We start from the raw sequence: 11509 nt of genomic DNA, 5'->3' as shown, positions 1-11509 counted from the left end.
TTGACCAATTTTCCACCTCTGAATACGATACTAGTGGCTCTGAACCAGAACTCAGCTCTGATAGCTCTTCCACTCTGTCAGAACCTAACCCCAAGATTATCCTAAAGAAGGGAATTATTTTTTTAGCCAGAGCAAATCAGGACGCAAGACCACAAAGAAACACAAGGAGCAAATCTACACGAGGGTTCCAACGGAGGAAAGCATATTGACCCAAGAGAGTCAAATTATTAATCTCTCCTCCTATCAGCTTACTACCACAGAAACTCAGCTTTTGAAAAAAGGTCTATCCTTTGTCCCCACACCCAAGTTCGACAAATTTAATTGGACTAAGGACATTCACTTGTTTGCTAGGAAGCTAGCCCTGCATAAGTATCATTGCATACAAAAAACCAAGCAAGCAACAAGATTAGGCCTAGAAGCAAGGGATATGAACTTGTTAGATAATCTGGTGGAACTACTTAACAGCAACGATCCATCCATTGCACAGTTAGCTCCATTCACTAACCTGAAACCAAAAAGCAAATTCACTCCACATATACCGGAATATAAGTATATTGACCTGTTTGTAGAACTGTCCTGTAAAGAAATAGAGGCAATTGGAACTGACTTCCAATCGAGACCTCAGTCCAATAATCTGAGCACCCAAGAAACCAGAGCATTAGCCAAACTAAAAAGAAATAAGACAATAATCATTAAGCCATCCGATAAAGGGGGCAACCTGGTAATCCTAGATAGGACTGAATATGTCAAAATGGTGCACAGATTACTGGACGACAGGGATACTTATATAGCATTAGCTGCGGACCCTACTAATAGATTTCTATTGGAACTAAAGAACATTCTTGATAAGGCTTTCCAGAATAAATTAATAAGCATAGATGAATACAAATTTATGCTTAACAAAAAACCTACCATAGCCACCTTCTATTCACTACCGAAGATACATAAGCAACAGGAAATACTAACTGGTAGACCGATCGTATCGGGAAATAACAACCTTACCCAGAACTGCAGCATCTATGTTGAACGCATTCTAAGTAGCCTTGTCAAAGCTCTCCCCTCATACTTAAGGGACACGAAACAAACTCTAAAAGCATTGAGTGACCTGACACTACCTACTGAGGCAAAGCTGTGCAGCCTGGACGTAGAAGGGCCATACAGCTCTATCCCTCACGAAACAGGCATAAATAATGTACAATGCTTTCTCCAGACACGAGATTCATCTCTGGGTGACCACAACGAGTTTGTGCTACAACTCCTACAATTCATCTTAACGCACAACTATTTCCTCTTTGAAGGTACCCACTACCACCAGGTGAGAGGGACTGCTATGGGGACGACTTGTGCCCTCTCATATGCAAACCTCCACCTGGGGTGGTGGGAACAAAACATCGTGTTTAGCCAGCAGTTTATGGAATATCATGACTGTATAAAACTTTGGAAACGCTACATAGATGACGTGCTGATCGTGTGGACAGGCTCAATAGAACTGTTTGAGGAATTTGTGAAGGCACTGAATATCAACAACTTGAACCTCAGACTGACACATGAAGTGGGCGGAAATCAAATTACCTTTCTGGATCTGACCTTAAAAACCACAGAAGATAAACACCACATCTCTACCACCCTCTTCAAGAAGCCCACAGCTACTAATAATTTCTTGAACTGGCAAAGCCATCACCCTGGGTCTCTGAAGTATGGGATACCAGTAGGCCAATACCTTCGTGTCAGACGTAATTGCTCCACTTTGGAGGAGTTCCAAATCAAAGCCAAGTCATTAAGATCACAGTTTAAGGCGAAGGGCTACTCGAATAGATGTCTTAAATCCGCCTATAAAAGAGCACTGATGACCGAGAGAACAACCCTCCTAGAGGACAATCTTACGAAAGACACGCCACGAAATATGATTAGGTGTATTGGCACTTTTGACGCTGGGTGGGATCCTGTAAAACAGATACTAGAAAGGTATTGGCCCCTCATCTATCAAGATCAACACCTCAAAGAGGTTCTAACTTCACACGTGTCACTTACAGCCAGAAGAGGCCGCAATTTAAAAGACCTACTGGTACCAAGCCATCTCTCACTACCGAAAGTAGAAAATACGTGGCTGAGGACCCCAGTAACTGGTACCTTTCAATGTGGCAGGTGTAAAGCATGTAAATACATCCGGAAAAAATCCAAAATCTTTTCGGATTCAACCAACACACAAACACATATGACCAATACCTTCTTCAACTGTCAAACAGCAGGATTGATTTATCTTCTAACCTGCAGCTGCAACCTGAAATATGTAGGGAAGACCTTTAGACCTTTTAAAAAACGAATTCTAGAGCATGTAAACTCCGTGAACCCCTCTAGACAAATTGATACGGTCATCTCTCGACACCTTAAATTGAGACACGATGGCTCAGCGCAGGGCCTACGTTTCAATGGTATCGAAAAAATCAAATTAGGACCTAGAAAGGGCGACATAGACATAAAATTACTTCAGCGGGAGAGCTACTGGATCTTCACACTGAAAACCCTATCCCCAACGGGACTAAACGAAGGCTTCTCATATACTCCCTTTATCTGATATGAGAACATCTAACCGGAGTGGAGTAGTCCTTTCCTTTTGACACTCTTAACGTGTCCTTCATCTCAATTCATGTACCACCTCTCTACGTTAGTACAGAACTTATCTCTTACTTCCATTTTTAGCACGCTTTATTAATATGGACTATTATTAAAGTGTAATTTGTATATATTGTAAATATGTATATTAACGATATGCTCTATCAGAACCACTGTATCTCTAGGACACATGACCTGTCTGTCCCTATAAATAGTACCCCAATATCTCTCCACTTCCCTCTAAATAAGCTATCTTCTAAGACCATCCAATTCTATATATGCTCCTAGCAGCGCTCCAAACCAAATTATTAGCACAAATATGTCAGCAAATATGAGGGACGCATCATCATTACTTTAGCAGTTTGAACTCACAGAGTTACTTAGGTTTATGTACATATACGCTCGGGCTTGGGTCAGATCAATACACACTGAACAACACGGTTGGCCATCCACTTGAGGTCTAGATCCGTATCACCTCAGATGAGTGTAGAACTGTTGCCATGTAATCTCAGGGTATTGACAAATTCTTAACAAAAGATAAACAGTACGCAGTACTTACTCATGTTCTAATGAGCCCCAATGTATAGTAGGACTGCATTACCTATCTGACACCAACAATACACCTATATATTCCCATTAGAACAGGCATAACTAAGCCAAGACTGGGAATTCTATAGATAGTGTCTATGGCTGAGGAAGGCGGCTATAATAATATATGACTCTCATCTGTACCTAGGAGTCTGGGCTATCCCGACAGCAGATGATCCAGGGGACACAAGACATTGTCATAAACATGCCAGTATATCCCCCAGAACCCATATCCTCACCTTAGCGGATCACACGGTATAAAGTTACCCAGGTCCTCTGGGATAATATACATCACATCTTGTAGTAGATGAATTTTGAACAGCATTGGCATTCGTCCAAAAAAGGAGGGGTATCTGACTATATATCTTTACGTTTATAAATTCACATCACCCCGGACGACATATGGACTTTTAGCCTTGTTTCTCTATGGCATACAAGAAAGAAACGCAACAAATTAGTTCTATCTAAATGGGAACAGTAAGCACTGTCACCTCATTTTTCTAACTGTCAGTAACATAATTTGATCAGCACATAATCACTTTCACCATAACAGCACACACAGTGGTAACTAAGCCGTTTTGTTCTCAAGTGATGTGATTTGTAACACTGTAATAACTGTAGCTCTGTCCAACTGCTACAGTAATGTTGTTCCTCGTCTACTTATATACCTAGGTGCCTGTGAACTCTCTCGGCACTTAGGTAGTTAAAACGATCTGAGAGCCAGACGGAGCATAACGAACATGATTGGATGGCGGAATCTAGCTCATTAGCATATCACCACGTGGGTGAGTTGGCGCCGGAATGCACAAGCTACCGGCTCAAAGATTAGACAATTCTCTGAGATACAAGTATCTGATTACATATAAAAGGAGACGAGGGATCAGTCTCCAGTCAGCCCCTGACGAAGGTGCATCTAAGCAAGCACCGAAACGCGCGTCGGGCTCTATGGGCTCATTTTCGTTCACATTTTTTTCTCACTAGGGCTATCTATCACTATGTGCAGGCAACCAACATTCTAAGTATGGTTCTGCACATAGAGTCACTCTAATCTTTATCTATTTCTTTCACCTCCTTTTTGTTGGGTCACTACTTTGCTTTTGGTCTATAGAGGATTTTTCCTCTAGGTGTCATTGGGGAATACTGAGAAGCATGCTGAACGCATCCATGTAGTTATTGTAACCACTACAAGTGTAGTGTTACAGTTACCTAGCAATAATCTCTAGGGTTATATGAATACCTAGATGCTAAATGTTCATTCTACAGTGAAGTGGCTGCATGCTACCCCTAATGCCGACTTTGGCCTCTGATTTAACCAGTCATCTGCAGCCGTATTATCGTAGGCCTAATGTATACTAGTGTTAATCAATAGCCATTCGGCGTTCACCAATATTCAGACTGTTTTAGTGACCCTATTCCAGATACCTATGTCAGCTGTCTGACATTCACCTATTTAAAACGCTCTAGCCACTGGACTTGACCATGTCTAATTGCCCAATAAAGTCAGTAGCCAGCGGTGATTTTTTGAGCAAATAGGTATTAAGGTATTACTGGATCTATATGGAGGTGAGCCATTAAGGCTAGGTTTCACCATATTTTGTTACCAGATCTACTTATCAATTCAGTTCAGATTACACTGTACCCATATTCTATGTTTATTTATTTATTTTCTTTCCAGTACTATACTCAGCCGGTCTGGATCACTCCAGCTTTTTGAGTACTTTTTTCATTCTTTACGTATAGGGGTTAAGCCCCAGGACACCCCTGGAGTGTCCACTAAGGTGTTCTTCCACCAGTGAGGCGGTTCCAATTTCCTGGACCCATCCTCACAAGTGGAACTTTCCTAGTTATTGTGTGTGTAAGTGTATGTGTATGATGGTTTGTATGTATATGAGTATGTATGTGAGAGTGTGAGTGTGTGTATGAGTGTGTGTGTGTGTGTCAGAGTGTGCATCTGTGTGTATGTATATATATATATATATTTGTGGTCTGGGCCATTTCAGTATAGTATGAAATAGCTAGTGAGTATACATTTCAAAATATTTAAAAATCGGTAGAGGTGTGCCAAAACCGACGTGTGTGGTAGGCCTGTAAATAAGTGGGCCTACCTTAAATAGTATTGAATAGATTATTGAATAGAGGGGGAGTAGGGTGGGCCAGAAGTACGTCTGGACCAGTAGGTAAGTTAGGTAGGAGGGGGGAGTCCCTTTTAGAGGGACATAGCCCCTTCCACAACTTCAGGCCCCGCCTTCCAATTTGTGGTCAGGGCCATTTCAGTATGGTATAAAATAGCTAGTAAGTATACTTATCACAATAATCAAAAGTCGGTAGAGGTGTGCCGAAACCGACGTGTGTGGTAGGCCTGTAAATAAGTGGGCAAAAAGGAATACCCATATAGTGTAATCAAAGATGTTTATTACTAAAACAAAAGACATGTTACGGTGACATATTACGGTGACATTTCAAAAAAATGCATTTCTTAATTCCTGTGTCGGCTGAGGTATGCATTTTTGGTGGGGTAGTACTGAATAAGTACCTTGTGACCCCTCTGGCTGGTCTTAGTTGACGGTAAGTTAATACGTAGTGATCCTGTATTTGTACAGGTTAGAATACCGTAGGCAAAGCTTGGAATCGTGTTGCCCTATGATGGTAAATTCTCTGGTTGTGGGGAACCATAAAAGCCAAGTATATGGCGGTTTTGAGAAGGAGGTTTGTAACTGAGAACATGTGGTGTTGAATGCCTGGGAGATATAACTTAATAGTATTGTGTGACATTTATTTGATGTGGCAAAAAGTGTCGAAAGCCCCCTAACGTTGTATTCTTGAACCAGTTTGTAAGGTGGTGATCTGACATGAACTTTGATATATGCAGTAAGGTCTGTCATAGCAGTGTGCATATTCTTTGCTGTGACTTGGCCACTTTCTATTCCGTAGGTATTCTGGGAGCTGGGGAGCAATCGTGCTATCGGTGAGGCAGTTGTTAGCGACCTCCTGAACGCCTGAAACTAACTGGTCAGCAGCTGTACTGTATATGCCTGACATCTGTGTGTCAGGGTGTGTGTTTTTATGTCAGTATGTATCTGTGTCATGGTGTGGGCATGTATCAATGTTTGTGTGTGTCAGGGTGCATGTGTGTATATGTCGGTGTGTATCTATGTGTTTGTATGTGTCGGTGTCTATATGAATTTGTGTTTATGTGTTGGTGTATTTATATGCATCTGTATGTTAATGTCCATGAATATCTGTGTAAGTATGTATGTATGTGCATATTTCCAAGCAGTCAAACACCAGCACAACATACAAGCACACTCCTGCAATCTAACACAAATATTGCATACAAACACACCCCTGCATTCAAACAAAAAGTAAATACAAACACACCCCTTCAATCAAACACAAATACTTCACACAAATGTACATCCACATTTAAAAGTGAACATTACATTCAGACACACCCCTGCAATAAAAACGCAAACATTACACACAAACAGACCCCTGTATTAAAAAACAATAAATGTATACACGCACCCCTTCAAACACCAACACTGTACATTACACTATAGCGCCAGTAAATGCGGCAGTGCTGTACAGATATACAACCAAGACATTTTGACTTGGGGTGCCTTGGAAAAATACTGAAATATTAGGGAAGTCTTGAACCTAAAAAGTTTGGAAACCACTGTTCTAGACCAAAAGGAGGCGTTAAATGCACACGAAAATCGATAATTGAACCTAGAAATGCCATATATAAGGACATTAAACACAAACGTGTTTTTTACTTAAGAGAATACCCGGTGGACAATTTATTATTTATATTTTGTTTTGGATTGTTTATTTAATTGATTATTTAGTAATTTGACTGATTTTTAAAATAAATATTTTACTTTATCTGGAGTACATCTCTCATCTAATCAGCAAGGGTGGCATCCCCACAAATAGACACACTGCATTTCCAGAGAGCCTGACTGGTGGCTCTTGTACACGTGAGTGGTTTTTGATCAATTTATCATTTCTATGGTTCTAAGTATTTATATTGCTTTTATCTGCTTTTATCCCTGAGGTATATACACAGCTACAACCAAGAGGGAAGGAGTCTCCCACTATTTTTTATTTTTTTATCTTACTCACTGTGGAAGTTTTAAGATTGCTAAATACTAACATAATCTATTCAATTATTTCTGCATTGGCACTTTATTGGTGGCACTAACATGGAAGGTACAATATTTTCCTTTGTTTTCTTTTCACATTTGTTACACTATCTAGCACTCTATATAACAAAGCCATTTGCTCATACACAAGCACTTTAAAAGTGGGATTTTTTTTGATGCTCATACTAAAGAATAGTAAAAAAAAAAATTTATTAAAGCACTAAACTATTTTTGAAGTTATTACTGAACATAGGTCCGGTAGGCTGCGGCTGCCTTTTAACAGCATGACCGGGCCTATTTCACATCTCCGTTGCAGGGAGGGAGTAACATGCTAAAATTCAAACACACAAACACTGCTCGCAAATACAACCTTGCAAGTATGGGCAATTAGTGATTACCAGGTGGCATGGCATTGTGGGAGCTGACAACAGATGGAGATCTACCTTTTGGCAACCTTTGCACTGGGTGGGGTTGTTGCACCAGACCCTTCTCTACATTAATAATTTTGCCATTTTGTATAAATACATCCATTCAGACAGATTTGGACTTACATATATATATATATATATATAATTCATACACATATATAACATATTTACTTAAATCTAATCTGCCTTCGAATCTAAAGTGCATTCACATTTTGCAACCCGGATGCCGAAAAATGTTTTAGCTGGCAAATGGAATGCGCATTTGTACAAGAAGATGCTGCTTTACAACATATAGGTTGATAAGCGAGGACCACCCTCTTATTAGGGCAAAATTAGCATTTGCATCATGGCAAAGATGCAAGGTACAGCTTTACTGTACACAGAAGCCTTGCTTCCCTATCGCAGCGATGTGAATTTTGCCCTGGCAAATTTCACCCTGAAAAGTTGATAGATTTTAGTACTAAAAACTGGTCATGTATGTGACCCATGTGTTCAACGAACCTGCTTCTGTAGCGGAGTAGAGCCATGTCTTGGAGAGTAGACACTGGGATTTCATCAAATATTATTTGAATTGGTAAATCATATATACTATAATATTTTCTTCTGTTAGTTTACATCTGCATCACTGGGCTAATTTGGAATATATATATATAGTGGGGAAATTGTGATTGAAAACCCCTTCCACCTGAAGTCTGTGCAGGGCCAGATTAAGAGCCCTGTGGGCCTGGTGCTGACAATTATGATGGGCCTAATTACAAAATCTTATTGACCAAAAACACTTAAACAGTCCTACCTCCTAAGCGTCATCTATCTGATGGAGATGGTGCTGTAGGTAAATTCATAGGATGCAGCCATGAAAAAAACACATACCCTATGTTTATCTCATGCTTTCACCTTTCAAGTAAATCCATACCCTCTAACAGCCGTGTCCAGTAAAGCAGGAAGTCTATGGATGGGGTAAATGGTTGGGCCACTGACACAAATCACATAACCAGAACTGCCGAAAGGGACGAACATACACAAAAAGAGGGCATTTCTGTGTCCCCATGTCTCCCAGTCCCTTTGTGTCTGTGTCCCCATGTATCCCAGTGTCCCCATGTCACTAGGACACTGGGGGACATTGAGAGACATTGGGACACTGGGAGATCTGGGGAAACTGTGATACTAGGGAACACTTGGAGACCTGGGGACACTGGGTGACTTTGAGACACGAGGGGGCACTGGGAGACATAGGGCACACTGTGATATATAGGGGACACTGGAGACTTGATAAAGACCTGGGTACAGGTCAAAACATTGCGGTGTCCAATAAACCTGCTCAAATCTATCACAGTGAGTGCCTGAGATATTTTTATTTTATGCTAGGGGACACTGAGACACTTGGGGACACTGTGAAACATCGGGACACTGGGAGACTAGGAATTCAGAGAGACTAGGGACACTGATACACTAAGGACCCTGAGACACTATGGACACTGAGAAACACCAGGGACACTGGGGGACATTGAGAGACATTGGGACACTGGGAGACCTGGGGAAACTGTGATACTAGGGAACACTTGGAGACCTGGGGACACTGGGTGACTTTGAGACACAAGGGGACACTGGGAGACACAGGGCACACTGTGATGCATAGGGGACACTGGAGACTTGATAAAGACCTTTTTTATACTAGGGGACATTGAGACACTAGGAGACTAGGCAACTTTGGGAGACTAGGAAACACTGAGATATTAGGGACACTGGCTGGGAGACATGGGGATACTGGGAGTGCCCCATGTCTCCCAGGTCTCAAAGTCTCCCAGTGTCTCCATGTCTCCCTGTGTCCCCCAGTGTCCCCATGTCTCTCAGTGTCCCCTAGTGTTTGTTTCCCCATGTCTCCCAGTATCCCTTAGAGTCTGTGTCCCCATGTGTCCCGATGTCACTAGGACACTAGGGTACACTTAGAGACATTGGGACACTGTGAGACATGGGGACACAGATACATGGGGACACTGAGAGACACTAGGGACACCAGGGACACTAGGGACACTGGCTGGGAGACATGGGGACACTGAGCGACTAGGGGCCACTGTGCCCCTAGTGTCTCAGGGTCCCCAAATGTCCCAGTGTCCATATGTCTCCCAGTGTCCCAAAGTCTCAGCGTCCCCAAGTTTCTCACCATCCCCATGTCTCGCAGGCTCGGAGCTGCTGTCTGGCCTCTCTGTGCAGAGCTGCTCCCCCCGCGGAACAGTGAGTAGAGAGAGGCAGGGAGGGAGATGCTGTAACTTCTTATTCCTGCCTCTCTCCACACAAACAGCGACCCCTACTAGCTGGCGCTGGTATTGCAGAATAATCTCTGTTTATACTCTGTTTATTACTGCAATACCAGCACAGGCTAGGCAGCCTCAAATACCTGAGAAATACTTCTGAGAAATACCTGGCAACCTAAGAGTAATGATTTTTTTTTTTTTTAAATCAATGGGCCTATTCTATGGGCCTGGGCCTGGAGCTGCAGCTCCACCAGCCCCTATGTTAATCCGGCCCTGCCCCTGTCCCATAGTGTTCTTTCCCCCCCATCCCCTGTCCCATAGTGTTCTTTCCCCCGTCCCAAGTGCAGTATTCTTGACTTTCATGTGATCATTACTATCTTTCATTGTGATATATAATCATCTGAACCATTAATCCAAGCATGTCTGTTGAACTATGCACTAGAAAAAAAAATATGAAAGATTTTTATTTATTTTTAATTTCGGCCAGTTTGAACAGTTTTTGGCCGAAATTTCGGTGCATCCCTACTGTCAGCCAATTATAAGTTATTGTTCATACAATCATTGTACTTGTAACCGATACCAATGATAACACCTATGAGGACCTATATGACGTACTGTATACTCCTTGCTTATCTCCCTTGTTAATAAAAATATATCATAAAAAAAAAGAAGAGGCGCACATCATTTCACTATCTGAGTACAGAGAACCTTATTTTGTTGAATCTTATAGCTGTTTTTCTGATGCCCTTAATGCTAGCCTCACTTAGTATACAAATATACATTGCACATGTTTTGTTGTCTATGCATTTATTTATTTTTATTTAAACTTTAAGAGCCCACAAGTAATTTTAACTTTGTTTATGCCATTATCAACATATGAGATTGTGACATGGTTATGATGTCATTATTTGAACAATTGTTTCTCACCAGTGCATGAGGGAACACTCACTCAATACTGAATTGGCTGCATTGCTGTTCAGTGCGCTAGAGTTGTCCTTAGAGTTTTATTACTAATTTTATCAAAAATCCACACACAGTGTTTCATACTGTGAACAAACAGTTGGAAACAAATATGACAGACGAGGCAACAGTCCTTGACATTGAGGAAACGATATCTGAGACCAAAGATTCCAGTACAAAAAGTAAAACTGGATGGTTTCAAAATCTGCTATTATGGATACGTTTATTTTGGACAAAACTATGTGATTTCGTAAGGTGTCTAAGACTGCGGGTTTGCAATTGGTGCTCGTTCGCCTGTTTTGAGAAACTGAACATTACAGGGTTTTTCACAGGCAAAGGAAGAGCCGAAAATCTCACCTGTGAGCAAGACATCATCAACTTCCTCAACAATAACCGCAGCAAAGTAACCGGAGACAAGAGCAAGCCCGCGAAAATTGAGGTACATAGCTTTATTAGGAAGTATTAGGCTTGAGTAGACCCTTAATGTATTTGTAATATATGTTATACATTTCATATATCAGCC

Source organism: Pelobates fuscus, chromosome 9 (genome assembly GCF_036172605.1).
Source record: "Pelobates fuscus isolate aPelFus1 chromosome 9, aPelFus1.pri, whole genome shotgun sequence".
In the NCBI taxonomy this organism is placed as follows: Eukaryota; Metazoa; Chordata; class Amphibia; order Anura; family Pelobatidae; genus Pelobates; species Pelobates fuscus.
This window is presented reverse-complemented; position numbering follows the sequence as displayed.